Source organism: Oncorhynchus gorbuscha, linkage group LG14 (genome assembly GCF_021184085.1).
Source record: "Oncorhynchus gorbuscha isolate QuinsamMale2020 ecotype Even-year linkage group LG14, OgorEven_v1.0, whole genome shotgun sequence".
Taxonomy (NCBI): Eukaryota; Metazoa; Chordata; class Actinopteri; order Salmoniformes; family Salmonidae; genus Oncorhynchus; species Oncorhynchus gorbuscha.
The window spans coordinates 25,622,493-25,637,557 of NC_060186.1; positions in this window are offsets into that span (position 1 = coordinate 25,622,493).

The window sequence follows — 15,065 nt, forward strand, 5'->3', positions numbered from 1 at the left end:
AGATGTTAAAAACGGTCCATTGTGCCAATAGATGGAATGCACTCGCATGAGATTTGCCGTGATGTTGACAGAGTGGCATGGGAGGTTTATTTCTTAGACTGAGGTAAGATGTCAATTTTTGGGACACATCCTCAGCAGTGTGCCTTCGAATCAGTGGGTGTTTCGGCCTTTAATCACTAAACACCCTCATCAGAGGTGGCCAGCTAAAGGGTGATCAAGCCTTAGCTTGTGTCCCATGCCCAATTAAGATGTCCAACGGGACAATGCAAGGCAGGGGCGTCCTCTTCCCTGAGCCAGCCATACAGCTGACCGCATACCTCATATGCCCTCCTCAAGTTGGAGGAATCTGAATTGGGTTCTCAGGTGGGGTTGGGGGGTCATGAAGTTATAACCCAGCAAGGGTTCTTCCGTTTGATCCAGATCCACTGGCTGCCTCTTTCAGCTGCTTGAGAAACTGCTCTGACGGTCTGCCGCAGAGCCTGTCCATGGATTCCAAGTTATTTCAGCAACCTGATAATGGAAGAAGCCACGAATCCTTTGCATCCCACTTCAACTGGCCAGACCTTTGCATTCCAGCCACGCTGAGTTGCGTCTGCTGCCAACTCTGTGTAACGCAGTTTCTTACGCTCGTAGGCCTCTTCAACAGAGTTCTCCCACGGGACTGTGAGCTCTATGATGTACACAGCCTTTCGTGAAGGGGACCAGAGTACCATGTCTGGCCTAAGGTTGGTAGAAGCAATCTCAGGTGGAAAAATGAGTTGCTGGCCAATATCGACAAGCAATTTCCAGTCCCGGGCTATGGCTTGGTGTCCAGTTTCTGGCTTTGTAGGAGGATACTTGGGCCTTTTCTGTCCCTCCCGGATGAATGTTGTTGTTTTGACGGGATTGCATGTTTATGGAGGTAATGAATTGGTTGCACTACTCTTGGTCTCAAGTGCTGCAGCCAGGCTCTTGAGGACCTGATTGTGCCTCCAGGTGTAGCGGCCTTGTGAGAGGCTGGTCTTGCAACCTGTCATTATATGCCTGAGAGTCGCTGGAGCTGGGCAGAGGGGGCAGGTCGAGTCCTCGCCATACCATTGATGTAGATTTTTTGGTGATGGAAGCACATCATAAACAGCTCTTACGATGAAGCTGATGTTGCTTGCCTCCATTTGCCAAAGCTCACTCCAGTTGATTTTCTCCTCTCCAGGCCTTCCCACCGCATCCATTGCCCTTGTTTAGCAAGAGAGACAGCCTTTGCACTTCTTGCAGTCTCCTCCTGTCTGCGCACCTCCTCGACCACCAGCTTCCTGCGTTCAGATGTTGTTTCCTTATGGAACGTTGGTTTGCTTGCTGCCAGGCCAAAGCCTCCTCTTCCATGCTGGATATTCCCCACAATGTCTTGGTGTCTCAGGGCTGATGTTGCTTGCTGCACAGCCTTGGATGATGTCCATTTCCGTCCAGTTTGTAGGGAAGGTGCAGCCCTGCTAATGGTCTGGTCTTTGGAGTCCTTCAATGTCATCTGAAGTCTTACTTTAGAGCACTTGTACTCCTCTATTAGACTTGTAAGAGGTAGTTCAAGGACCCCTTTGCCATAGAGGCCGATGTTACTCAGGCATCGTGGGACACCCAGCCATTTCTTCACGTATGAGGTAATGGTTCACTCCATCTTCTCCACTGTTGTTATTGGGACCTCATAGACGGTGAGTGGCCACATTACCCGGGGGAGAAGTCCAAACTGTAGGCACCAAAGCTTGAGCCTCCCAGGCAGTATGGTCTTGTTGATGTTCTCAAGACCGTCGGCGATGTCCTGCCTTACTTGCTGCACTTGATCTTTATCCCGGAGGCTTTCGTTGTACCATCTACCCAGGCTCTTGATGGGTTGCTCAGAGATCGTTGGTATCGGGTCATCTCCAATGCAGAACCACACATCTTTAAGCTGTCCCTTGACTGTGGGGATGCTTCGAGATTTGCTTGGCTTGATTTTCATCCGGGCCCACTTGATGTTATCATTTAACATTTACATTTAAGTCATTTAGCAGACGCTCTTATCCAGAGCGACTTACAAATTGGTCCATTCACCTTATAACATCCAGTGGAACAGTCACTTTACGATAGTGCATCTAAATCTTAAGGGGGGAAATACTTATCCTATCCTAGGTATTCCTTAAAGAGGTGGGGTTTCAGGTGTCTCCGGAAGGTGGTGATTGACTCCGCTGTCCTGGCGTCGTGAGGGAGTTTGTTCCACCATTGGGGGCCAGAGCAGCGAACAGTTTTGACTGGGCTGAGCGGGAGCTGTACTTCCTCAGTGGTAGGGAGGCGAGCAGGCCAGAGGTGGATGAACGCAGTGCCCTTGTTTGGGTGTAGGGCCTGATCAGAGCCTGGAGGTACTGAGGTGCCGTTCCCCTCACAGCTCCGTAGGCAAGCACCATGGTCTTGTAGCGGCTGCGAGCTTCAACTGGAAGCCAGTGGAGAGAACGGAGGAGCGGGGTGACGTGAGAGAACTTGGGAAGGTTGAACACCAGACGGGCTGCGGCGTTCTGGATGAGTTGAAGGGGTTTAATGGCACAGGCAGGGAGCCCAGCCAACAGCGAGTTGCAGTAATCCAGACGGGAGATGACAAGTGCCTGGATTAGGACCTGCGCCGCTTCCTGTGTGAGGCAGGGTCGTACTCTGCGGATGTTGTAGAGCATGAACCTACAGGAACGGGCCACCGCCTTGATGTTGGTTGAGAACGACAGGGTGTTGTCCAGGATCACACCAAGGTTCTTAGCGCTCTGGGAGGAGGACACAATGGAGTTGTCAACCGTGATGGCGAGATCATGGAACGGGCAGTCCTTCCCCGGGAGGAAGAGCAGCTCCGTCTTGCCGAGGTTCAGCTTGAGGTGGTGATCCGTCATCCACACTGATATGTCTGCCAGACATGCAGAGATGCGATTCGCCACCTGGTCATCAGAAGGGGGAAAGGAGAAGATTAGTTGTGTGTCGTCTGCATAGCAATGATAGGAGAGACTCAGAAGGGAGGAGAAGGTGGCAAAGAGCTTCCTAGGGTTAGAGGCAGATGCTTGGAATTTAGCGTGGTAGAAAGTGGCTTTAGCAGCAGAGACAGAGGAGGAAAATGTAGAGAGGAGGGAGTGAAAGGATGCCAGGTCCGCAGGGAGGCGAGTTTTCCTCCATTTCCGCTCGGCTGCCCGGAGCCCTGTTCTGTGAGCTCGCAATGAGTCATCGAGCCACGGAGCGGGAGGGGAGGACCGAGCCGGCCTGGAGGATAGGGGACATAGAGAGTCAAAGGATGCAGAGAGGGAGGAGAGGAGAGTTGAGGAGGCAGAATCAGGAGATAGGTTGGAGAAGGTTTGAGCGGAGGGAAGAGATGATAGGATGGAAGAGGAGAGAGTAGCGGGGGAGAGAGAGCGAAGGTTGGGACGGCGCGATACCATCCGAGTAGGGGCAGTGTGGGAAGTGTTGGATGAGAGCGAGAGGGAAAAGGATACAAGGTAGTGGTCGGAGACTTGGAGGGGAGTTGCAGTGAGGTTAGTGGAAGAACAGCATCTAGTAAAGATGAGGTCGAGCGTATTGCCTGCCTTGTGAGTAGGGGGGGAAGGTGAGAGGGTGAGGTCAAAAGAGGAGAGGAGTGGAAAGAAGGAGGCAGAGAGGAATGAGTCAAAGGTAGATGTGGGGAGGTTAAAGTCGCCCAGAACTGTGAGAGGTGAGCCGTCCTCAGGAAAGGAGTTTATCAAGGCATCAAGCTCATTGATGAACTCTCCGAGGGAACCTGGAGGGCGATAAATGATAAGGATGTTAAGCTTGAAAGGGCTGGTAACTGTGACAGCATGGAATTCAAAGGAGGCGATAGACAGATGGGTAAGGGGAGAAAGAGAGAATGACCACTTGGGAGAGATGAGGATCCCGGTGCCACCACCCCGCTAACCAGAAGCTCTCGGGGTGTGCGATAACACGTGGGCGGACGAAGAGAGAGCAGTAGGAGTAGCAGTGTTGTCTGTGGTGATCCATGTTTCCGTTAGTGCCAAGAAGTCGAGGGACTGGAGGGAGGCATAGGCTGAGATGAACTCTGCCTTGTTGACCGCAGATCGGCAATTCCAGAGGCTACCGGAGACCTGGAACTCCACGTGGGTCGTGCGCGCTGGGACCACCAGATTAGGGTGGCCGCGGCCACGCGGTGTGGAGCGTTTGTATGGTCTGTGCAGAGAGGAGAGAACAGGGATAAACAGACACATAGTTAACAGGCTACAGAAGAGGCTACGCTAATGCAAAGGAGATTGGAATGACAAGTGGGCTACACGTCTCGAATGTTCAGAAAGTTAAGCTACGTAGCAAGAATCTTATTGACTAAAATGATTAAAATGATACAGTACTGCTGAAGTAGGCTAGCTGGCAGTGGGTGCGTTGTTGACACTACACTAATCAAGTCGTTCCGTTGAGTGTAATAGTTTCTACAGTGCTGCTATTCGGGGGCTAGCTGGCTAACTAGTAGTGTTGTTTACGTTAAGTTGCGTTAAAAGAACGACAATAGCTGGCTAGCTAACCTAGAAAATCGCTCTAGACTACACAATTATCTTTGATACAAAGACGGCTATGTAGCTAGCTATGTAGCTAGCTACAATCAAACAAATCAAACAGTTGTACTGTAATGAAATGAAATGAAAATGTGATACTACCTGTGAATGCGACCGGGTTGTTGAGTTCTATTCAGAAGACGTTGGCTAGCGTTGGCTAGCTAGCAGAGTCTCCTACGTTAAGGACGACAAATAGCTGGCTAGCTAACCTCGGTAAATTAAGATTATCACTCTAAGACTACACACTCTAAACCTAAACAACACAATTATCTTGGAACGAAGATACGAAGACAGCAAAGACAGCTATGTAGCTAGCTAACACTACACTGATCAAGTCGTTCAGTTGAGTGTAATAGTTTCTCCAGTGCAGCTAATCAGTGGACGTTAGCTAGCTGGCTAGTGAAGACTACGTTAGGACGGCGAAATACGATAATTACGCAATTATCTTTGATACAAAGACGGCTATGTAGCTAGCTGAGAAGAAATTGCTAAGATTAGACAAATCAAACCGTTGTGCAATAATGAAATATAATGAAATGTAAAAAGTTGCGGGAGCGAAGCGCCGACGTGACTTTATGGGTTGGTTATGTAGGCTTCTTCTAACCTATCGCTTTATACTACATATAATAAATACGATTAAATAGTATCTTTACATTTAAAAACCAAAGTCTATCAAAATTCCAGTCATTCCAATAAATGTTATACCCCTTGATCTTGAAGGATAGGACTTGGAAATATGGAAGTATAGATTAGCCAAATTGTTTTACCTGAGCATAACCTCAACTAAGGATTTATTAGCAAGTCCTACTATGTTGTTTATGATTTTGTGTCATGGAGGACTGATTGGGCTCATTGATTCGAGTTGAAAAATAAATGTTGCGCTCATGGAATGGCATGCTGAGAGCTACTGAAAATGGCTATTTACAAGTTTTGCAAGTAGCCGCCTGGTGCATGCTGCAGTGGTGGTCAGTGTAGTCATGCCATCCATGTATGCTCGGATAGGTGGGAGACGGAGCCCTTCCTTAGTTCTCTCACCGCCGACCACCCATCTCGATGCCCTGATGATGACTTCCATGGCCATAGTGAAGGCCAGAGGAGAAATTGTACAGCCTGCCATTATGCCTACTTCCAAGCGCTGCCATGTTGTTGTGAAGTCAGGTGTTGTGAAACACAATTGCAGGTCTTGGAAATAGGCCTTTACCAGTGTAGTGATGGGTTCTGGTACGTGGAATATGTTGAAGGATTCCCAGAGGAGTTCATGGGGAACTGAGCCAAAGGCATTGGCCAGGTCGAGGAAGATGACATAGAGGTCTCTCTTGTCCTTCTTAGCTGTTTGGATCTGGTGCCAAATCATACTAGTATGTTCCAGGCAACCAGAGAAACCAGGAATGCCTGCTTTCTGTACAGATGTATCAATGTACTTTCCAGATAAGTGGACAGCCTCTGTGCTATTATACTGAAAAATATCTTCCCTTCGACGTTGAGAAGGGAGATTGGTCGGAATTGACTAATGTCTGTCGCATCCTTCTCTTTCGGGATTAGCACACCACCAGCCCTTCGCCATACCTTTGGTATTATTTCCTTCTGCCACACTATCCTCATGAGCCTCCAAAGAAAGCGTAGAACATCCGGGGCGTTCTTGTAGAGCTTGTATGGTACTCCATTAGGCCCAGGAGCCGAGGCCGCTCTTGCTCTTCGGACAACGTTCTCTACTTCCCTCAATTTAGGAGGGTCAGTGTCCAGATTGAATTCTGGTGGTTGAATAGGTGGGATGTCATGTGGGATGACTATCTGCTCATGCCTTTTCATGTCCTGGTGGACCTTCTCCAGATGTTCTTCCAGTTCTGGCTTTGGAGTTTTTAGGATTCCGCACTTTTCCTTTGCGAAGAGATCTTTGACAAACTTAAAGGTTTTTTTATAGAACCGTGTTCTTGTGTGTTCCTTCTTCCTACGAAGTTTCCTTAAGTTTTCCGCTCTTCGCAAGGTTGCCAGCCAACATTTAATATCTGCTTGGAGTAGCATGAGACCTTCTCTCTCTGCATCAGAGGCCTTCTTCCACTGCTTCCTCAGCTGCCTTCTCTCTCTGACAAGTATCTCGATCTCCTGCTGTCTCCTAGATTTGGCTGGCGCGGGTAGATAATGTCTCCCATCCTTTCAAGCTTTTTCTCTGCTGTTCCTACCTGTTGTTCCAAGATTTTTGTCAGGTCGTTGTTGATTGATTCCCACTCTCTCTTTTCAACGGCTTTGGGCCACTTCACACTCGGTCTGTGCCCTTTGATCTTTTCCTCTTTTAGAGGTCTCTGTGGTTGGGTGAGTTCATCCACCGGCATTTCTGTGCTTGTGTTATCCTCCTCAGTTACAGGGGTGCTGATGCTCTGCGAACTTTGGTTTGCGTCCCGTCGCTGTGCTTCATTCGACTGATTTGACTGGCTGCTTCGTAAGAAGTACTGGTCAATGCGAGGTCCCTGTCTCTGCTCTCCCAAGCACCTTTTCCTCCCTTGATGGATCCTTAACCCCCTTGCCGATGTTACTCTCTCCCAACCACAGCTGCACACCTGAAGTGTGTGTCCTGCTGCTGTTATAGTTGTCTCATGTGCTGTGTTCCTACTCGTAGTCGTTTCCGTTCCTGGGTCCGTAACCGTGTGATCAGTCGTTGAGCCATCTTGCACCCCAGCTCTCGCAGGCTCTTGGGGTATCTTCCTTTGTACCAATGTTGAGTTGAGGTGCAACCAAAACCTTTAATCATCATAGAAAACGAAAAAGCGCAACTCTTGCACACTATAAAAAATGCATGTTTTATTCAAGCAAGGTTAAAAGATTAACATTTTGGCCTAGTCTATGACGATATGCAAGTTGTGTTTGCCCAGTAAAAGGGTGACTCAGACTCAGACTCACCCTGGTTCTTGAGGGTTGCAGACAGTGAAAAGATATCATTAAGTAAATGGGACTTTTCAAATCTTGACTAAAAATATTTAATGAACATTAATTTAAATACAACTGACTTGAGGATCAGAGCAGGCTGGCTGACTGAAAGCCCTCTAACTCTGTGTGGTTCATCTCAGCCAAGAGGTTGTGTGGGTTGTCTTTCTCTCTGTGGGTGTGAATCACTATGACCTCTCCCTTGGCCTGCCTGTTGGCCTGATCAGAAGGCTTGTCATCTCTTTCCTTGCTCGCATGAGCAGGAGGAATTGCATCTGGTGTAACCTCCTCCTCTCCCACCTCTCCCTACTGTCTGTGTTTGACTGAAGTCACTCGTTCTCTCTCCCTGGGTGTTGGATAATTCCTCCTCCACTGTGTCGGATAGTTCCTCCTCCACTGTGTCTTTGTGAGCTTGAAGGGAGTTATCCTGTTCTGGCTACCTCTTTAGGGGTGTGCACCTTAAATCTCTTTCAAATCAAATCAAATCAAATTTATTTATATAGCCCTTCGTACATCAGCTGATATCTCAAAGTGCTGTACAGAAACCCAGCCTAAAACCCCAAACAGCAAACAATGCAGGTGTAAAAGCACGGTGGCTAGGAAAAACTCCCTAGAAAGGCCAAAACCTAGGAAGAAACCTAGAGAGGAACCGGGCTATGTGGGGTGGCCAGTCCTCTTCTGGCTGTGCCGGGTAGAGATTATAACAGAACATGACCAAGATGTTCAAATGTTCATAAATGACCAGCATGGTCAAATAATAATAAGGCAGAACAGTTGAAACTGGAGCAGCAGCACAGTCAGATGGACTGGGGACAGCAAGGAGCCATCATGTCAGGTAGTCCTGGGGCACGGTCCTAGGGCTCAGGTCCTCCGAGAGAGAGAAAGAAAGAGAGAATTAGAGAGAGCATATGTGGGGTGGCCAGTCCTCTTCTGGCTGTGCCAGGTGGAGATTATAACAGAACGTGGCCAAGATGTTCAAATGTTCATAAATGACCAGCATGGTTGAATAATAGTAAGGCAGAACAGTTGAAACTGGAGCAGGAGCATGGCCAGGTGGACTGGGGACAGCAAGGAGTCCTCATGTCAGGTAGTCCTGGGACATGGTCCTAGGGCCCAGGCCAGTTGAAACTGGAGCAGCAGCATGGCCAGGTGGACTGGGGACAGCAAGGAGTCATCATGTCAGGTAGTCCTGGGGCATGGTTCTAGGGCTCAGGTCCTCCGAGAGAGAGAAAGAAAGAGAGAAGGAGAGAATTAGAGAACGCACACTTAGATTTACACAGGACACCGAATAGGACAGGAGAAGTACTCCAGATAAACAAACTGACCCTAGCCCCCCGACACATAAACTACTGCAGCATAAATACTGGAGGCTGAGACAGGAGGGGTTTGTTGGGGGGTTCAGTTGTTTTGGGGAGAGTCTGAAGTTCGATCTCTAGCAATGAGTGTGGGGGCTGTCCTGTGGGGGTGTCCCCCTCCCTCCTAAACTGTAATGACTGCGATGATGAAAAAGTAGGAGGAGCCACCGAGACATGTGATGAGGGTAAGGAAGAGCACTCTGCAAGGACAGGATAGGACACATCACAACACTGCTGCTCATTCATATTCAAACCCACTATAGACTATGCATGCACTCATTGGCGCGCTCCCCCCCACACACACACAATGAACTTACCTGTACATATCAGAATCATACATTCAACGGCCACCTCTTCCACAACATTTCTTGATCCCCCACCTCAAACATGTTGAGTCAATACCAGATGCTGGACAGGTGCTGGAATGCAGGTGCAGAAGGGTCTAGTATGTAATGATGTGATACCATGCGTACCCCATATCCTGTGTTTGTGTTGATGTTTTTGTATCGAACCTTTATTTAAACAGGGAGTCACATTGAGATTAAACATCTATTTTACAAGAGTGTCATATTGTCATATTGTCATATTGAACGACCAGAGAGAAACTTCTCTACATAGGAATTGTATAACATTTTTTCAATACATCAAAAATAATACTTTGCCAATCAGATAAGGCACCAAGAAGGCCCACGTTAATAGTTGAAAGTAACTTATGTCAGTGCGAATGAGTAACACTGAGTGTTTATATAACAGGGTTATATTGGTGATTCCGCTTGCCACTTTATTGTTAAGCCAATGGGTTTTTGGTTTGAGTTTGTCTTGCCTTCACCTACTCAACATGGCATCTTATTGGCTGGTTTGCGTAGCCTGCTTACGAGGGGGGATGTTCCAGTTAGAATCGTCCCAGTGAACAAGCATCAAACCAGTGGTAAGTTGTTGGTTGCCAAGCACTGTACATCAAAAGTGATTTTTATACTCTCAAGTGATGATTTAAATGTACAATTTATATCAAATTGTTTGTAAATGTTATTCGAACATCACACATAAGATGCAGCGGTTTTTGGAGAATATTTGTTGTGCATTTTGTTGTGAAGAATTCCCACCAGTACTAGCTAGCAATTTACTGTGTCTGGTGGGGGGGTTCATATATTTTGTACAGTGCGAGAGTGCAGAGTTGGATGGTGAGACGTGCATTGCATGACGTGCAATTTTGTGCCGTTCCTAACAGGTACATTGTTAAAGATATTATATATTGTAATTGTATTATTTTGGTAACTATCCCAGTGAACAAGCACCAAACCAGCGTGCGTGAGTGCAGAGTTGGATGGTGAGACGTGCATTGCATGACGTGCAATTTTGTGTCGTTCCTATCAGAATAAATCTACATGACTGGTGCTACATGTTGGAGTTCCGTGTCGATGACTGATTGTACACAACGCAAGATGAGTACTGTTACATATAAAACATTAGGAACACCTGCTCTTTCCATGAAGACCAGGTGAATCCAGATGAATCCAGATGAAAGCTATAATCCGTTATAGACGTCACTAGTTAAGTCAGTGTAGATCGAGATAGTTAAAAAGAAAAATACTGTACATTTACATTACATTTACATTACATTTAAGTCATTTAGCAGACGCTCTTATCCAGAGCGACTTACAAATTGGTGCATTCACCTTATGACATCCAGTGGAACAGCCACTTTACAATAGTGCATCTACATATTTTAAGGGGGGTGAGAAGGATTACTTTATCCTATCCTAGGTATTCCTTAAAGAGGTGGGGTTTCAGGTGTCTCCGGAAGGTGGTGATTGACTCCGCTGTCCTGGCGTCGTGAGGGAGTTTGTTCCACCATTGGGGAGCCAGAGCAGCGAACAGTTTTGACTGGGCTGAGCGGGAACTGTACTTCCTCAGTGGTAGGGAGGCGAGCAGGCCAGAGGTGGATGAACGCAGTGCCCTTATTTGGGTGTAGGGCCTGATCAGAGCCTGGAGGTACTGAGGTGCCGTTCCCCTCACAGCTCCGTAGGCAAGCACCATGGTCTTGTAGCAGATGCGAGCTTCAACTGGAAGCCAGTGGAGAGAGCGGAGGAGCGGGGTGACGTGAGAGAACTTGGGAAGGTTGAACACCAGACGGGCTGCGGCGTTCTGGATGAGTTGTAGGGGTTTAATGGCACAGGCAGGGAGCCCAGCCAACAGCGAGTTGCAGTAATCCAGACGGGAGATGACAAGTGCCTGGATTAGGACCTGTGCCGCTTCCTGTGTGAGGCAGGGTCGTACTCTGCGGATGTTGTAGAGCATGAACCTACAGGAACGGGCCACCGCCTTGATGTTAGTTGAGAACGACAGGGTGTTGTCCAGGATCACGCCAAGGTTCTTAGCGCTCTGGGAGGAGGACACAATGGAGTTGTCAACCGTGATGGCGAGATCATGGAACGGGCAGTCCTTCCCCGGGAGGAAGAGCAGCTCCGTCTTGCCGAAATTCAGCTTGAGGTGGTGATCCATCATCCACACTGATATGTCTGCCAGACATGCAGAGATGCGATTCTCCACCTGGTCATCAGAAGGGGGAAAGGAGAAGATTAATTGTGTGTCGTCTGCATAGCAATGATAGGAGAGACCATGTGAGGTTATGACAGAGCCAAGTGACTTGGTGTATAGCGAGAATAGGAGAGGGCCTAGAACAGAGCCCTGGGGGACACCAGTGGTGAGAGCGCATGGTGAGGAGACAGATTCTCGCCACTCCACCTGGTAGGAGCGACCTGTCAGGTAGGACGCAATCCAAGCGTGGGCCACGCCGGAGATGCCCAACTCGGAGAGGGTGGAGAGGAGGATCTGATGGTTCACAGTATCGAAGGCAGCCGATAGGTCTAGAAGGATGAGAGCAGAGGAGAGAGAGTTAGCTTTAGCGGTGCGGAGCGCCTCCGTGATACAGAGAAGAGCAGTCTCAGTTGAATGACTAGTCTTGAAACCTGACTGATTTGGATCAAGAAGGTCATTCTGAGAGAGATAGCGGGAGAGCTGACCAAGGACGGCACGTTCAAGAGTTTTGGAGAGAAAAGAAAGAAGGGATACTGGTCTGTAGTTGTTGACATCGGAGGGATCGAGTGTAGGTTTTTTCAGAAGGGGTGCAACTCTCGCTCTCTTGAAGACGGAAGGGACGTAGCCAGCGGTCAGGGATAAGTTGATGAGCGAGGTGAGGTAAGGGAGAAGGTCTCCGGAAATGGTCTGGAGAAGAGAGGAGGGGATAGGGTCAAGCGGGCAGGTTGTTGGGCGGCCGCCCGTCACAAGCCGCGAGATTTCATCTGGAGAGAGAGGGGAGAAAGAGGTCAGAGCACAGGGTAGGTTAACAATATAACTTAACAACTACGTTAACAATATAACTTGAGGAACGGCAAGAAGTCGTATACCAGTTAATACTATAGCGAGTTGGTTCGTTTACTAACGTTAGCTTATCCGATGTTGTAACGTTCCTGTTAGCTAGTTGTCTGACTTCATTACCCAGCTAATTCTCACACCATAAACTAAATTATTTGATCAGCCAAGTTGGATAGTGTTGCTCAATATTTCTCTGGCTAGCTAACGCGGAGAATTCGATCCAACGAGCAAGATACTTGGTGCTGAAATACTTGGATATTTCAGCACCATGGACAACAGTGAAATCGGCAAAGCGAGATCTGTCATTCAGCACCACATGACAGTAGACAGCAGCCATCTCATGTGAAGTTGGCACTGGGGAAATCCCATCTAATGAGAAAGGAGGCCAAGGAGGCAAAAAGACTGAATGAAAAGACTCCCACAGAAATTCTATGCTAAACTGTTTCTGCCACATCCATTTCAAATGTTACATCTTTCGATTTGTAAATAATAGGGAATACATTTGCAAATAATTTCAACTGATTAATCAAACTACACTGTTTAGCTTGTGTGTCTGTGCATCATACCTACAACTGTAAGCAATTCCGTTCTCAAATGTCTGTTTAATGTGAGAAACAAAATGAAAAACAACTGTTAGACTATTACAATGCGGACTGTCATGCATTTTTATATTACCAACAAGACAACGAAGTGATGGTCTATACGCGACATGGAGACATTTGTAGTATACTTCCCCCACCCAGCAAAAGCTCCCACGCTGAGCGATATTTTTTTACTAAACTATTATGCATATAATCCAAGTCATACGTTTAGTGTCATTGATACTCTTATTTTTAACCAATTAGCGTTGCAAGTGTACCTTATCTCAATTCAGAGCTCGGAAATATTGGAATAACGTGCTTAAGAGGACTGACACAACAGGGGAATACAACAATCACATTTTCAATTGACAATCATTGCTTTAAATAGTTACGGTTAATAGATGTGTATAGGCATTGGTAAACAATTAATTTCACTTGTAAACCAAGGTTGTATTAGTAGGTCTAAGCAACATGCAGCTGGATACCTGCGTAATGAATCGAAAACAGGTTCCAATCCTCATATATACACATTATGACGAAATAAAGAGCTTAATCTTTCAGCTTTGTGCTGTCACCAAGTGGGGACTAATGTTCATTACAACAATAGTTAGAATCGTCATCACAATAATAATGCCAATACAGGAAAACAACAACACCAACTCCTTAAAACAACAGTTGTTGAGACAAATAAACTTTCACTTAGCAGATGGTTATTGTTAAAAGTAGTGCTGCACTCGACAAATGTCATTTGAGATGCCCCTATTGAAAATGGATAGAGCTGGGTCGACGAACTCGGAACGCACCACAGGAACCACCGCAAGCCAATCACTATGGAGATGACCATGGAACTCTCCAGCAGTGTCCTCTTAGATGGAACATCTCCTGGGAATCCTGAGTAGTTCTAAACAGAGTGCAGCTGCAACCAAACTCACCAAGTCTGTTTTACCCTGCTTACAGAGCCCCATGGCTGGGTGTTTTTTAAGCTCCACACCCTCAGCTGACTCCTGGTCTCCCTGAAGCTTCCTCTTGATCATCAGGACGACAAGGCCCAGTAGCACGTAAGCACATGCATCCAGAGCCAGCACCACACCTAAGAGTGAAAGAGAGACTCCAATTGGACTCCAGACTCCAGCCTGGTCTCATTGACTAGATGTTACATAGAAAATGTCAATCTGGGGACCGAGACACTACGGTTTCGTATTATATGTTACGTTTGGTATGGATATGTAAGACAGATAGTTACTTAAGATAAAAATGAAAGAAGGGTGGTTCGTCAGGGTGGATGGGTTGGCATATAACACGAATGTCTAGCAACCCAAAGGTTGCGAGTTCCTATCTGATCACGGCCAACTTGAGAATTTTAACTAACTAGAAACTTTTTAACTACTTACTAATTTTTAGCTAATTTTTCAAATACTTAGCATGTTAGCTAATCCCTTCCCCAAACACTAACCTTAACCCTTTTAGCTAATCCTTCCCCTTACCCTAACCTTTACCCTGTAACCTAACTCCTAAACGTAACCCTACACCCTCACCTAACTAATGTTAGCCAACTAGCTAAAGTTAGCCACCTAGCAAGAATTCTTATCATACGTTTCACAAATTTGTAACATGTTGTATGTTTTGCAAATTCATAACATACAGTATAATAAGAATTGTAATTCGTAACATATTGTAAAAAATGGGTGATAGACATTCACAAATGAATACATACCATATCATATCAAATGTGGTGTCTCTGATATACATACAGAATATTACGAAATGCTCTGAGACCAGGTTGCACTAGCACCTCCCCCGGCTGGTAAGAAGGCAACCTCTGAGTTACATTCAATGATACATTATTGACACACACTAATGAAATGGACATGGTAAGGTAGTGGTTCAGTAACGGACAGAAAACAGGGGTGATGAATATACACAATAACTGATAGCACAAGTAGAGCAACAACACTGTTAACAAAGGAAGGACTGTATAAGTGGCATGGCTACCTGCAGAGTATTACACAACAAAGTAAACACAGAGAAGTAACTTACAATAGGCAACAGAAGTAACTATAAAGAACAACAATCAAGAATGTGCACGCACACTATACCACGAGTCCAGTTGATGGGCAAATCAAATCAAATTTTATTTGTCACATACACATGGTTAGCAGATGTTAATGCGAGTGTAGCGAAATGCTTGTGCTTCTAGTTCCGACAATGCAGTGATAACCAACAAGTAATCTAACTAACAATTCCAAAACTACTGTCTTATACACAGTGTAAGGGGATAAGGA